Source organism: Callionymus lyra, chromosome 17, assembly GCF_982586985.1.
Source record: "Callionymus lyra chromosome 17, fCalLyr1.hap1.1, whole genome shotgun sequence".
Classification (NCBI taxonomy): domain Eukaryota; kingdom Metazoa; phylum Chordata; class Actinopteri; order Syngnathiformes; family Callionymidae; genus Callionymus; species Callionymus lyra.
In genome coordinates this window covers 2,201,088-2,216,676 of record NC_141834.1, presented here as the reverse complement: position 1 = coordinate 2,216,676, position 15,589 = coordinate 2,201,088, and the positions used below count along the sequence as shown (strand labels likewise).

The 15,589-nt window shown below is 38.7% G+C and overlaps 1 protein-coding gene across 2 annotated transcripts in view; it reads right to left on the bottom strand.

Moving 5' to 3' along the window:
- The window catches only part of bach2b (BACH transcriptional regulator 2b), a 55,955-nt gene that overhangs the window by 27,638 nt on the left and 12,728 nt on the right, over positions 1-15,589 (bottom strand). The window contains exon 1 of one of the 2 annotated variants that reach the window (XM_087812236.1): positions 1,593-1,937. The exons of the other annotated variant lie outside the window; for it this stretch is intronic. The gene's annotated coding sequence lies outside the window, so the exon portion shown is untranslated. Of the gene's footprint in view, positions 1-1,592; positions 1,938-15,589 lie in introns of those variants that run through there. 2 annotated transcript variants of the gene reach the window in all.

The window sequence follows — 15,589 nt, the reverse complement described above, 5'->3', positions numbered from 1 at the left end:
TTAATGTTATTTAGAAATTACAGCTGAGTCAGTAATAATAAACCGATTATATTGCATGACTTGATTAACCTGTATCATGAGTGGGATGTGTTACACATTCATTAATTCCTGCAGATGCTGGCATTTACTAATATAAATGCAGAGTCATAGAATAGACAAACACAGAGAGCATTTAAGATAATAAACAGCAGAACAGATCCATCAGGCTTCAGTGAAAAGGTCCAGGACTGTGACCTTCACAATGTGAATCAATACCCAAACTGCTGCATAGGTTTCGTATTTAGAACAAACAATTACCCAAGTGTGAATCCCCACAAAAGGCTGGATTACATTCTGATGGACCATTATCCCAGAAGCACACATCAGGATGCATGGCATCAGGTTGGTGGAGCGAGAGCAGGGTCTCAAGCAGAAGCTGCAGGTGTTTAAATGCCATACAAAATGGAGGGTGTCAGAGAGGTAACAGATTTATTTTGTAGGTGATTCATTTTGTGTGATTTGAGAATGCTTAATATACCATGAAATATCCATATTTTCACTACTAAATTAAAAAAATATTTAGGAAAAAAAAAATGCAATTGTATGCAACGTCAGAGAGACAAAAGCCATTCGACCAACACACACTTCTTCACAGAGGGAGAGTTCAAGCTGCAGACTCATGGATGCTTCATGATGGATGCTTCATGATGGATGATGATGGATTCATCATGGAAGCATCCATCTGTTTTACCAGCAACATACCAGATTGACATACAAGTCTGAAACTGAAATTTCAGATTAAGACATAGTTAAACACAGTGACATTATCAATATGGTGTATAGAGAAAATATTAAAATTGGTCTCCCAAGGATGAAGTAATTTGCAGAAAATCTTTAAACAATTCTTTCATTGTTGCAAAGTCTCTCTCTCTGATTCAATCTCTAAACTGATGCACTACGATGCTTGACCACAAGTAATCTAACAAGTATTCCCTCCAGTACACAATGAACAAAGGTACTAACTGGGACTTGAAATCAATATTGCACTTTTTTAATTTTAATAAATCAGCAAGTAGGGCTCATCGATTGAAACCAAACTCAAAAGCTTCTAGGAGACATGTTCAACAATCACCCCAATCAAAATACTTGATGCAGGTTTAGATATTAAATGTTCCCGGGCCGAATCTGAATCCAACACTTCACATTTCAAAAAGCACTCTTCACAGCGACGTGTGTTGGGATTCTATTGCAGGAACGACTCTGTGAAACATCTCCAATAGTAGCACCGCCGTGTCTGCTTCCATGAACAGTTTCTTAGTGTTCAGTGGATCCACTCTTCAAGTGCAAACTTTCTTTACAGCAGGAGGATGTGTATGTAGCACACACCTGTCACATTCAATTCTGTCACATCCGCAGTACAGCGATATGCAACAGACCTTTAAGGTGCACAAGTCAAACCGGCTATTTTTAAGATAATCTGATCGTGTTTGCTGTCGAGGAAAAAAGCGCCTGTCTAGCTCCAGAGCTTCGTGAACTTTAATGTTTACACTCCAGAGCAACCATATGTGTTTCAAAACAGGGTTAGAGAAAAAGTTATTACGCATACGCATTACCTCAGAAGGGCATCAGCTCAGATCCAGTCATCTTGTTATTCAAGTCTCTGACAACTTTCTAATTTCTCGCACTGTGTAACCAACAATCCAATCACCGCCTGTGGGTGGTGGGTATGACTGAGCAACTCAGATATGTGTGTGAATGTGTGTGTGTGTGTGTGTGTGTGTGTGTGTGTGTGTGTGTTGGCATGCTGGTGTATTTTGGGCTCGAGCTGCTTAAATGCAGCTTGCATGAATCATGACTTCCCACATAGTAGGTCAGTGCGCAGGGTGAGTCAAATTGCTGTCTTATATGGTAACACGCTGCACATGTGATCGAAACACTGAGTTATCTATAGACTTCAGATGTCTAAAGCTGCGTTTGCTTCTCCGCCAAATCTGTTTCCTTCCCACTGGGATGTTGGACTGCTATTGTCCAACATCAGAGCTGCTTCAACCAGGACCTCAAATTCTAACAACAAAATGATTTGAGGAACACAAATATGAATAAATATTAAATGCGAGGAGCAGTGTGAGGATGAATGCACTCTGATTTAAGTGTGACAACAAATACATAAATGAACAGATATACAAGAATAAAATGTATATTTGAGGATAAGAAGATTTTTTATGTATTATAAATTATGCATATAATATGAATAATATGTATTTTAAATCATTTGAATATTTACGATGAAATAAATTTAATTCCCAAACCATACATGTGGCAAAAAAAAATTAAAAAAAAGGAGAAATATCTATATATATTTCTGAGATATTAAGACAACCAAAGACTCTTTTTGGCTGAAGGTTAAAAACATACAAGGAAAGGGAAACCAGGTAGAATTATTAAATTATTATTAAAAGGACGCACAACTTTCACCACAACCACAGAACGAGAAAAAAATCGTACCTTTGAGCAAATGGAAAATAAAATATCCATCGCAGTGAATTCATTCAATTCTAAAATTGTCTGGCTATTGTCTAGCAATAAATTCAAACACATTTTTCAGGTCGATATTTTACCACTATGGCTATTTGCTAAGTAAAATGAAAATGCGGTATATACTGTATGTTCTGTTTTTTTTTTAAGAAAATGAACTCAAAATGGTTTTAAAATGTTGGAATCATTAATGAATTTGATATGAATGACATTATAAATGTAAACCCAGGCCAGTATAAGTTAAAGAGTAATGGAAAACACTGACTAAATTAGTGATAACTGTCAATGATGATAAAATCAATGATCAGAAAAAAAAAATCACTTCAGTCAGAGTCATGGAAAGTCCACGAGTGGAAAATGTGTGAACAGGAACTAGTTCTCACCCACATCGACAGCCTCATGCATGTGTGGGTGCACATGTGTGAGCGGAAGGTTGCAGGTTGAAGCTGAATCACAGCTATTTGTTCACGCCGTCAACGAGCTGCTCAAATTCAACGATATCCAAGTCCAGCGTGAGGCAACATGTGTTCACGCTCAAGCCCCGGCGCTGGAAAGCATCTCCAGCTGAGATCAGAGGAGTGGAAGCTGAGAGGAGGATGAAAGACGCCCTGCCATGATGCGACTGCCTTTAATACACACCCAACAGGAACACATACACACAATATCTAAGGATGATTCGAGCAGGACACATCAGTGATGCTCTGATTCTGTCTTGTATTTTCTCCTCACATCTAGAGCCTGCACTTTTATCATTGAGACATTTGTTTGTCAACCAAGACCAAACCAGAAGTATTGTTCATTAACAACAAGGCTTTTAGAAATTAGGGTTAGTAGTTTCAAAATATTTCTCAAAATATTGAACTGCAAATTGTTTTTAAAATCTTCAAACGACTTGAATGTTAATCATAATAATTTAATTTTGTTATTCTATAAAAATAGGAGACTGGAAAATGAAGTGAATAAGTAGGAAAAGAAGTGTGGGAGAAAGTTGAGAGAAAGTTGAGGTGGTGAAAACAGACATAATTTGGGGCTCAGAGCGACGGAAAAAGTCTAAGTAGGAAGCAGTGGCAGGTTTGAACAGGTAAAGAAGAGAGAAATGGGGACTATTTGATAAAGAGTAAGAATGAAAAGTAGCAGCTTGAGCGAAAGATCTTTAGGACAGTAGTTAGACCGGCCATGGGAGATAGAAGTGGCAGATTCAATTATGTAGATTGTCGCTGGAAATAATGACAAGGGTCATAAAGGAGGAGCATAAATGGGGAGAGCTTAGGTATAACCCAGTCAGTTGTAGGTGTTCAGTCTGGAGGAAACACATCACAGTGTTCTAGGATTGTAATCATGATGGCAATACTGTCATACGCTGGCACACAACACGGAGTGAAGGAAATCAGATCAAGTGCATACGTACATGGCTTTATTACAGAGATAGTTATAGAAGCAACGGTGAGTGAGAAAGAAGGGCAGCGGTTAGAGAGGCTGCTATTACCTGCTGTGTGAGTAAAACCACTATGTCGGTGGTAAACACCAGAGTCATTGATGCTGACGATGCACTTCTTGTTTATCTCTGTAATCAACTTCCTCGCTGCATGCTTAATATTGTTTCCTGTTAGACAAACTAACACTTTACAGCTTTTGCAGGCAAAAAAATGTCATTGTATTGAGCAATGTTGTTCTGTATGAGTGTGTCGCCCTTGCTTTTGTAGACTTTATGCCAATGTGTGAGCGAGTTTGTGATTTAGAAACATTTATATGAAACTTAAATTTGGTAATAAATAGTTTGTGTTTTAATAATTGTCACCAGGTAACAGGTTTATTCTTTGCTGTGACTGACTGAGAATGAACGTATTCAGACTCATGGAAATGATGGAACTAGATGTGTGTTATATTTTGATCCATTTCTACTATCTGGAATTATTACACTCTGCCTTTTAAGTTAACATGAATAAATCATGAAGAGGCCTAAAAATAAAATCACTCACTCTTTTAAGTCTTATCTGTCACACCGTGTTACTTCATTAAATTATGGCAGTGTGTTACTTTGCTTTTGTATTATAGTGTGTCTTTTTTTATTTTCCAATTGTTTTATTTTGATATTCACTTTGCAGTTGAACGGAAGCCAGAGCTGCTGCTCATCTATTTCATGATATTATCATGTCATATAGTGATATTTAACATGTTATTTGATAATGTTATTAAGTTATTTATTGATAGTTATCATTTTATTTCATGATATTATCACATTTTCGCAAATTACATAAATCCATGATATAATAATAAAAAAAAACATTTACCCTTGTTTTATCTCAGGGTCAAGGTAAACCCAAGGCCCGTAAACAAATAATGTTTTTGTAATTGTTGTATCCCTTGTGCGTCTCTGGGTCAAGGTAAACGACTTCCACCACTGCATATGTATTTCTGGAAGCCAGGGAGGTAGTTTACCTAAACGCAGGAGCAACACAAGGGATGAAAACATTTGAATTGTTGGTTATTTCATGATATTAATCAACTATATTGTGATGCTTTTTATATGATTTCATGATATTATCATTTTTTTTTAAATGTTATTATCACGTAATTTTGTTGGAACTTGTTATTTCATGATTTTATCTTGTTATTACGTGCAAATTTTCACGTTATTTTGTGATATTAATCACAGTAATATGTGATAAATATCACAATCAGAGTGAAAAAATGTGATACTGATTCAAAAATATTGCTTCCTTACTCTTCCGTCACCTTTTCTCTTTCGTTAGTGATGTCTTCCTTTTAGTATGAGTTGCTTTTTTATGGTCCAGGCTAAGGACTAAATGTTATAGCCTCTTACTAAACGTAAGAGGCTATTTTGCTCCGCCTAATCCTTCGATGGTTTTATAATGGTCCAGACTGATCAAACCACCAATCAACGGTGATGGACTGGAGCAGGAATGTGGATTTATGGGTGATGTCTTGTTATTGTAATGCTATAAACCACCACGGAAAATCATTAGCATTTTTGTTTTACTTATGGATGAATCAATCGCGGTTTACCGACCTGGTCTCTGGATACTTTGATTATGATAACTTTTTTGATTTTTCTTTTTACACTTGGTGATTCTAAGAGAACAGGAGATCATTCTGGAAATACATGTTTATTTCAACATTTTCTGGACACCAGCGATGAACAGCTGTGGGTTGAACTCTCGTTCGATGGCAGATCTTCTGTGCCCAGTGACGGGGAAAGCGACTTTCTCCGGTTAATTGATGTGCCAGCTGATGATTTATGTCTGAGGTGAAGTTTCAAGCCCATGGCTGCTCCATTCATGCTAACCATGTCCTACTTCTCTATACACAGCCTGGCCTGCTGCTCAATATGCTCTAATGTAAAGGAAATCGACTGATGGGCTCAATAGTACTGCACTCAAGCGACAACGTGGCTTTCAACAACATTGGGCACACGAAAACACATTGAATTTTCAAGAAAACAATATATTTGAATCCCACGCAAGAAGTTTTAGTTTACGAAATCAGAAGGGCCAGAGGGTCTATTTAAGGGGGTCCCCTTATCATCCACATCCATTGACCTTCACACATATAATTGTGTCACACTCGTAATGGCTGACAAGAGATCATGTGAGCGTTTAAGCGACTTATTCTGAACTCTTCCACATCCCGCAGTAATCTGATTTCAAACAGTTGCTCTGGCTCGTCATAACAAACTCTCCTCGGGCAAGGTGATGGGCCGAGGGGGCAGGGGGAGGGCCGGCAGGGGCGGGGCCTCGCAGTGAAAGGGTTTCAGAGGAGACTCGTAAACAGCGCGCCCTTAGCTGGGGTTGCCGCAGGACATGCATCCCCTCCCATTCATGCACACACACACACACACACACACACACACACACACACACACACACACACACACACACACACACACACACACACACACACACACACACACACACACACACACACACACACACACACACACACACACCCACACACACACTTACACAGACACACAAGAGGAGGTGGGTGGCGGGGGGGACATTTAGACCCTTTCACTTCCTCATTCCCACAGAAATAGAGCAGCAGAGGCCACACACACTCTTGTCAGACCTCTTAGCTCCTGACAGAAACCTCCTCTGTTCATGTTACGCATTTTTAAACACTTTTAAGCTGCACCGTGAGCATTTGTTCCAACTCTCGCTGAGTTTTTATAAATTAATGTTATTTGAGGGATTAGGTATATGTTACAGAAATAAACATAAATACACAAATAATAAACCTTTTTAATCAAATGACATCACTGATTGTAGAAACCAAGAAAAACATTTTGTATAGAATGTCTAGAAAGTGCGGATAATTGAGTAAGAAAGTAAAAAAAAAGAGTTAAAGAGAGGTTGTGTGTTACTTATATTAGAGATGTTATATGAAGGATTTTCTTGATCAACTTAACAAGTTTGTGTATTAGCCAATCCACATTATTTTTTTTAATGGAGAGAGTTGGTTGCCTTTGGTTGCCTTCATACATTACTGACAAAGAAAGGTTTTACATTGCACATTGAAAATAACTTTTCTCAAAGGAAGATTATGTGCCCTCTAAACCCAAACATTGACAGAATGAGACCTCCATTCACCCATAGGTATATCCGTGCAACCATCTTCTACAGTTTATGTAAGATTGGGTCACGGAGAGTGCAATGTTGCTTTGACTTAAGCTATCTCCTTGAGCCTCTTGTATTTCTTCTTGAGAGTGCAGAGGTGTTTTCGAGCAGGGATATACAGTTCTCGCTTCAACATGTGCTTGTTCTACTCTGAGGTCTAGTCCCAGTTGGATATGCCTGAAACACCTGCAGACAGAAGCATCCAGAAGGCATACAAAAATGAGACACCCAGTGAGAAAAACATTTTGGCCTCTTGTATTTTGTTCTTTCAGTCACCACCCAATATTCAGTACATCAAGAGCTTTGCCTTTTGGCGAGAACTAAGACTCTTGAAGAAGCCAACAGCAGCACATCATGTAGAGTGATATCTTGTGGTCATAAAACCAAAAAAAAGTCTGCCAAGGGATAGTAATAAAGATTTCAGCTCACCCTGGTGTACCGAAAAATTGTAGTTTGTTACAGAGAAATGAAAAGCAATTCATGCTTCAACTGATATCCATTATCTGTAAGTTATATCCCATTATTGGTGTCAGTTTAACATGAATATTTGAGACATGGATGAGGAAAGAAAAATGTTGTTGACTACATCCTTGAGAAGGGGGCGGTGGGAAATGCAGTGCAAATGCGATTGCCTTGTCAGGATTGTAACTACTGCAGAGTTACTTGATGTTATCAAATGAGTCATGCTCTGATACCAATAAATTCCGAGTCTTAGTGTTGTGAGAAACACACACACACACACACACACACACACACAGACACACACACACACACACACACACACACACACACACACACACACACACACACACACACACACACACACAAGAAAGCTACAACTCTTAGTCATAATACGGAGGAAGCAATGAGTCAGAAAAGGTTCCAGACTAAAAGCTATAGAGAAGATGCTCAGTGTTTGTCTCTCATCAAATAAATAACCAATGCCGGCGAGAAGGTGGAGTCGGTGGATGATGCCGTGTCTGCGGACCACCTCTGGAGAGAGCTTCAGCTTTTCCACTTCAGGAACATACACGATGCCTATTTGAAGTGAAAATCGCTCTTGCGGCTTTTTCTTCAGCTCAAGTTCTTTGAAATTCCACTCACCGTCACACATTAATTGGCTGTGCAGATGAAAGAATGGTGCATTGTTCGGTGCTAAGTGCAGAATTCAGAAGCTGAGAGGAGCCTGTTTCACTTCAAAGCTGAAACTATCATCTCAGGTTCTCCTCTGATAAAGACGATTTAAATTTTGGAATGGAAGGTGGGCGGGGGATTCTTAGCGAAGTGTCTCATTCAAATTTTACTGGTGACACTCATATTTGCGGCGTACTGTAGATTTATTTTTACGCTCTCTTACAACAGCTTGGTGACAAAAATGTAAGCTGATGTCACGAAGCAATTCTCCACCCAGTCATGTATGGTGAGCAAGTGCTGGGTATTTAACCACCATGATAGTGCCAGTGATTTATCAATTACTTCCTATATTTAATTCATTTATTGGTGTGTGGATGATGAATGAGCAGCATAATGTTGTGTCTGATATGAAGAAGACTTTACATTATTCATTAAAATGATCTCACCATGATGCTATGAACTTTGCCTCGTTAATTCTGGGAAGTGACTCACACACATTACGGAAAGTGAGAGGAAGAGAAAGTGTCAATTTAATAGGAAACAGAATTAAAGTGAAACACATTCTGAAGTTACCCTTAAAAGAATGAAAATTCAAAAGGAAATAATAGCTTATGATCAGCATGTTTTCATGAGCCCTTTCATAATCACAGTAAAATCAATAATAATAATAAAAAAGAACAGTGTTCTGCTATATATACTGGGGGGGATAACATCGATACAATGCTATATAACAAAAAAAAGAACTATTTAAAAAACAAGATTTGAAATAGTGTACTATTTCAAATCGTATTTTTTTTGTTTTATTAAAACATTTATGATTTATATTTTAATAAATTGTGTATAAAATAAAATAATTCGTTTTTTTTTCATTTTTGATTTTTATTTTTTTTACAATTTTATATTGAAATTAAACTTCTAGTCACTAGATGGCATCAGTCATTAGGTCCTTCGCAGATATATGGACAGTAAAATGCAGCAAGATCCCCACGATGACTGAGGACCAGGGGATACATTAGACTCCAGCAACTTTTAAAGCTTTTGTTTAGACATCTTAGAGACTTCGTCAAGCGTTACGAGGTCTGTAAATTCTGCCAGAGTCAAGTACTCTGACCATACTACAAATACATCTTTGTTTTACAGTTTTAGTATAGTTGCCGCGGTAATGACAGGTAGGGTATCGCCAGATTATTGCCAATACACACCCCTAGTAAATAGTGGTTTAAAAGTGAACACAACTGTGAAAACAATGATACGTAGGTTCAATTGCTGGAGCTCAATCTGTTGCCATTTATTAACTACAAATAAATCTGTATCCCTGGAAAAATATTAATGAACATTTTAACGATCAAACTGATTTTTCCAAACTGTGAAAAGACACACACCAGCCAGAACGCCCTTCTCTTTAAATACACCCTTGTCCTTTCACAACACTGTCAACATAACAGCTCACTTTGTCATTTACATAATTTCACAACATGCAGAAATCGTCTTAAATGAGTCATGGGCCCTTGCATAGTACAATCCTGAGGTGATACTTCATATATCAGCATATCTATATTCTAGATGGGATGTGTACCCAGCAGTGACTCTGCTAGAAGGCTTCTGACTTCTCCTCCTGGCTATCTGTCTGGAATCACTCTCGTGTTGCATTTCTCCGCTTCTGACATCATCGCTCGGTTCGCCCGATCTTAAGTTTCACGTGAAGCAAGGTGTAGTAGAAGGATAATTGAGTCTGTAGTATCTGTCACAGTATCTCTCAGTGCTAAAAATACGTGTGTGTGTGTGTGTGTGTGTGTAAACACAGAGGGAAGCCTCAGGAGTGAACAGAAAGGTATACAATAGTTTATTTGAGAATGGAAAAACAAATTTACCCTCCATAAGAGCCGGAAGGAAGAACGCAGTCCCCCAATCCCACGTTAGCATTTCAGTCATTGAAAAACAAACATCTGGTAGCTTTGTCACACCTGGTTAATGATTTTCAGCCCACGGGTCTGCAGCATGTGCACCGACATGACTTGAACGTTTTCTCAAGGTCAATAACTGACAGATGTGTTTCTAGGAACCTAAGAGTGGAAGAGGTCATGGAGCGGTTTAACTGACGACCTGAGCGAGAAGTTTGAGATGGAATAGACAAGAGTGTATAAGGCTTATGTGGTTTTGCTGGAAGAAACAGATAAAAAACAGCACTGGTATGAAACACTGACTGTGAGCTTCCTGAAGATGATATCTGCTGGACTAACAAACTCCCTCACACTTCACCTCACACTTCACCCCTGTTTGCCCGTGACCTACTTTCAACACTATTGTGGAGAGTCAAAACAAAAGATAACAAAAAGGCATTCTTGGCAAGGCCCCCTCACCCCCATAGGTGGTTTGAATTGACAGTTCCACTGAAAATATACATTGCAATCTTCAACCAATAAGCCTCAGCAAACATACAATAAATGTCTCTGACCTAACATTGTTGCATTCTCAATCACCATCTTCAGTTTGTCTTATGTTGTTGTTTGATGTTATATTAAAAAATATTAGTTGAATAAATAAAGAGAATTAATGACATGTTTCAAAGTGTTCCAATTGCTTCTGTGTATGTACAAGCCTGTTCTCATTCCCAAAAGATCAAAACCATTTTGAAAACATCAGTGAAGCCAGTTTCAAAGAAGATAATCACTTTTTATAAATAAACATTTCGGTATATTTAGGGCTTTTGGCCTATCTGAAGAGTTTAGAATTGGATATTTATGTTTAGCGTCAAACAAAATCAGACTCAGACACTTCTTCCTCTAACAAGACAGAATCAACAAAAGAGTTCAAATAAATAAAGCCACAGTCCTTAGCATCATTCCACCCTGCTTTGTCACTTCTTCCTCTATAACTTCCTCCACTCCACTGCACTCATTCATGCTCAGAGGCATTGAATTACACTCGCCTACATCACAATGTTATATATTGAAGCATATCAAAATAGAAACAGCTTTGGTATAATTATATATAATTTACTGCAACAACTATAACAAGCAAAGTTGTTCAACAGTACAGGACCAAAGACAAAACCTGGAATGCACCAGATGAAACGCCTAAGTTTGATAGAGGAATACACGCATATAGTATTTTAAAGAACTTCTGAAGAACTTTTGACATTTCTTCTCGAAATGCTTATTAATAAAAAGAGTGGTTTGAAGTGGCCTCGTCAGGATAAGGGTCACCTCAGAGTATTTGTTAGGAGAGGATCGAGATGTGCACTGGCGGCACATCGTGACATTTGTCTTATTAGTCATCATGACTAGGAGCCACGGGGTGATCAAGGCCAACCGCGGTGGAGACCGGCAGCCAATGAGTTTCTGATGTGGACGAGGGAGGGGAGAGTGAACGGGTCGGTCGAAGGGCCAAACAGTGCAAAAAGCAGGAGGGAGGTTTGGTGGGGTGGAAGTGGCTGACTCATGGAGGGTTCAATGAGTTCAACTAGTAAATAAGTGACTGACTCCTCTGAGTGCATTCCAAGGCTCCACCTCATCCGCCTGCCCCCCGCGCCCCCTTCCCCGCCCAATGCCTTCTCAGGGGATTCCAAGGGTTTCTGGGGCTGTTCTCTACCCCGTGTGTCAACATTTCCAGACTGTGCTGCCAGGATAGAGAGAGAGAGAGAGACTGTGTGTGTGTGTGTGCCTCATTTATTCTTTAGTGTTTGCTGCAGATGAAGAGGCCTCAGTCTGCTCACTATCCCTCCCCCTGTCCTCCTCTAACAACAACATCCTCAGGGTCACAGTCAAACAGTTTGCCGCCGTAAATGAGCCAATCCCAGCCGAAAAAACCTCACAAGCTGCCGGAGAAAATACTCTCACACAGTAAATTCAATCAGTACAAAGAAAAAGGAAAAAAATGTTTCTATAGCCATACACAGATGAATTTGATCCTGAAGCAAAATCTGGCCCTGCTGCCATCTGCAACGGCTTTTGCTAATATCCTCAGCCAGATGGGTGATCTTTAGGACGCTTGTTTTCCTGCCCATTAAAAATATGCCGCATCAGACCATGAACACCAGAGTGAAATTATTCCGAATGCCTTTGAGGATTCCCTTCTGATGGACTGCTGAGCTCTTCCTGTATAATATTGGCAAAAGGGCCACAGGGAACTAGTGAGAAAGACAAACATGTAATAATAGACAAAGAAAATCATATCAAAAGACAGGGTTTTTCACATACAAGATTGACAATTGTGTGTCCTGATGCAGCAAATTGCAGTCTCAGTGAATCAGCTCTAAACTAGATTGTCATGTTTTGCCTGACAGGAAGAACGGGCATATAATATCAGATTATTTGCATGTACATGCAAATATTCCAATATCGTATCAACTTTAAAGCTGGCCTACTTTTCAAACCACTCGGAAGTCACTTTTTATTTTATTTTGTCTCTAGTTTTTGAGACGTGGCCTTCAGTGGATTACAATATTTCATTCAACTTCAACTTCAATTGCTTATCCAGAATCAAATATAGTTTTACTGCCAGATATACAATTGTCTTGATTGAACTGTCGTGGTCTTGTTGGCTTGTTAATAAAGAACAATCTCTAGCTTAACACTTAAGAGATCACAGATCTTTTTTTTTTTATCTGGATTTCTAAAAAAATGTACATATCGATATCCAGATTTTACAAGACCTTGAATATGTTTTCTGATGCTTGTTTGCCGTTAAATGGATGCACATTGGTCTTAAATGTCAACATGAAGTCTTGGTAACAGTCACTTTTGAGAAAGCTTGACATTTCCAGCCTGGGTTGTGGCTCTGTCTTGTTGAGAACATTCCAGGGTCTGAAGTCCTGAGGAGAAAACTCACCCAGAGACAATGAGAGGTTGAAGGTGACGGTTGGGGAGGGGCCTTTGCGGTTTTAGCACTACTAATGTATTCCAAGGAGATTTCCAAAGTCCTTAGCCGCCAATTGCACCGCATAATGGTTGCTATGGCGATGTGTTCTAGGGGTCTAGAGCTGCAGTAGAGAAATAAACAATGACCCAACTTTTAGAGAAAACTCAAGCGAGATCACATGTTTGATTTTCCCTCCACAGTCCCAGGAAAACTGCTTTTGTTTCAAACTTCCGGAAGTCTTTGTCATACACATGCAGATTCTAATTGCTGACAAACATCGAGGTTTAAAAACGTAATTGCTTGGAAAAAAACAAAGCTCTTAATATCAAGTGGAAGGATTATGGTTGTGACAACTAACTGAAATGTTAGTGAATTTTGATCTTTCCATTTAGTTTTGAGAGGTAAACATGGTCTCACCTTATCACTGAAAACTATCTAGAGAGGTTAATTGAATAAAGAGGTTTTATTTAACCTGTTTATAAACACTTTTATTATCAAAATGACTCAATCTTGGAGGTTATTTTTTTACATTATGGATCAGTTTAATTATGGATCCCTAAATTAAGATGGGGTCCATTTCTTATAACAGATTTGTTGTCAATTCACCCTTTTAAACTACTCTCATTTCTGAAAGTACTTGCAATTATTGTCAATACATTTTTTTTATTTTATAAATTGGTCATGGATCATCCATTACATAATTTAAAGTAAACTTTATTATTGTCATCCAAATCTAAACACTGAGTAATGACTGATTCATTGTTTTTTATCTGCAGTTGTATTTAACATCTGAGGGAGTCTTTCTTAAGGGCAGCTTGGATACATAGTGTTCATCAGACAATTGATCTACGACCTTCTGGCTGCTCTAACTGAAGTGCTATCACAGCCTATAGTAGAATCCAAGAACCACTCATTAAAGCTACTCGATCATTAACTCTTGTATGACCTTTGTGGTTCAGTCCGGGACTTCTATCAGCTTCTCATCTGTGAGCTTGAAAATACCCAGTTAAAAAAAATGGTTTTACTTATTAATGTCCAATGAGAGCATCACTGCAACTTTTATGGGCCATAAAAATCATGAAGCCTTTGGATGTCCTTTAAAGAGTGAAGGTCCGCCAGCCAGGCTTGTTAGAGCACAGTCTGGCTTGTCATCCTGCTGCGTCATCACAGTAAGAATTCTCACCTGCTGTTAAATTCCCTGTTTTTTTTTGCTTATGGCTACTGATCATACTGAGAATTCTGCTTACAATGACACCTTCTTAGAGTTCATTTTTACTTTTAATAATCCCATCTGTCCTGGGTTTTTGCTAATATTCTCAAATAACTTCTTAGGGGTGTCAGATATTGTCGATACACCAATATGTCTCAATATTTTTTTCACAATACTAAATATTCAACAGGGCTGTATCGATTGTTTGTTCATTTTTACTTTGAAATTAAACTTCAGGCTTCTAGATGACAGCAATAATTACATCCTCTGCAGCTAAAGGAACAATAAAATCCAGACAGATCCCGGCGACGACTGAGAACGAGAGGATACAGTTTAAACCAGCCACTTTGAAAGCTGATGTTTGGACATATTTTGCTTAGGACTTTGTTGAGAGTTACACAGTCTGTAAATTCTGCAAAGCCAGTGAAGTTCTTGGGCAGTTCTACAAATATATCCTTGTTCTTACAGTATCACAATGTTGCAATATTGCCCCTTTTTTTCATGATACGATTCTTGCCAATACACACCACTAAACTGTAATCGTCGCTTTGCATCAACATTTTTAGATATAATGGCTCTCTAATGCCCAAGTCTAGTAAGACCTGTTTGGAAAAAAAAATCAGGCACAAGGGGAAAAATGCTAAACATGATTGATGAAAACAATTTTCTCTCTCACTCTGATTTCAGGCAGCCAAATGAGGATCTTGGATGTCTCACATTTTATATCACCACCATCCACTTATTTATATTCATGCACACATAAATGTTTATTCAAGTGTGTGGAAAATTAATTTACTGAGTCACAAAAACAAACTTCCTCAACATAACGATTCTTAAACGTAGAAGCTTATTTGTTTGCATTGTGAGTGACCCCAACATATGAATGCAGTTTGCTGACAACTACACTACTGTGCCGCTAAATACCAAACTACTTGCCAAACTGAGACGTCTGCAGGGCGAACACAAATAAGTGCAAAACAAACCAGGCAGATCATGCAGAGGAAAAGGTCAGAAACAAACTTGCCTCTTTTTTTTTTTTTTTGCCTGCTGGTGGTTTGTCCCAGTGTTGTGTTTGTGTGTGTAATAGTGCTACAGTGTTCCTGGGATGAGCTGGCAGGATCAGGGTGTGGATCCTCCCCCCACTGCCGGGACCACTGGTGTATTAAAATAAATCAGTGCACCCACCCCGGCGTTCTCTCAAGACATTACCTTATACAAGGCGAGCTGGACTGTC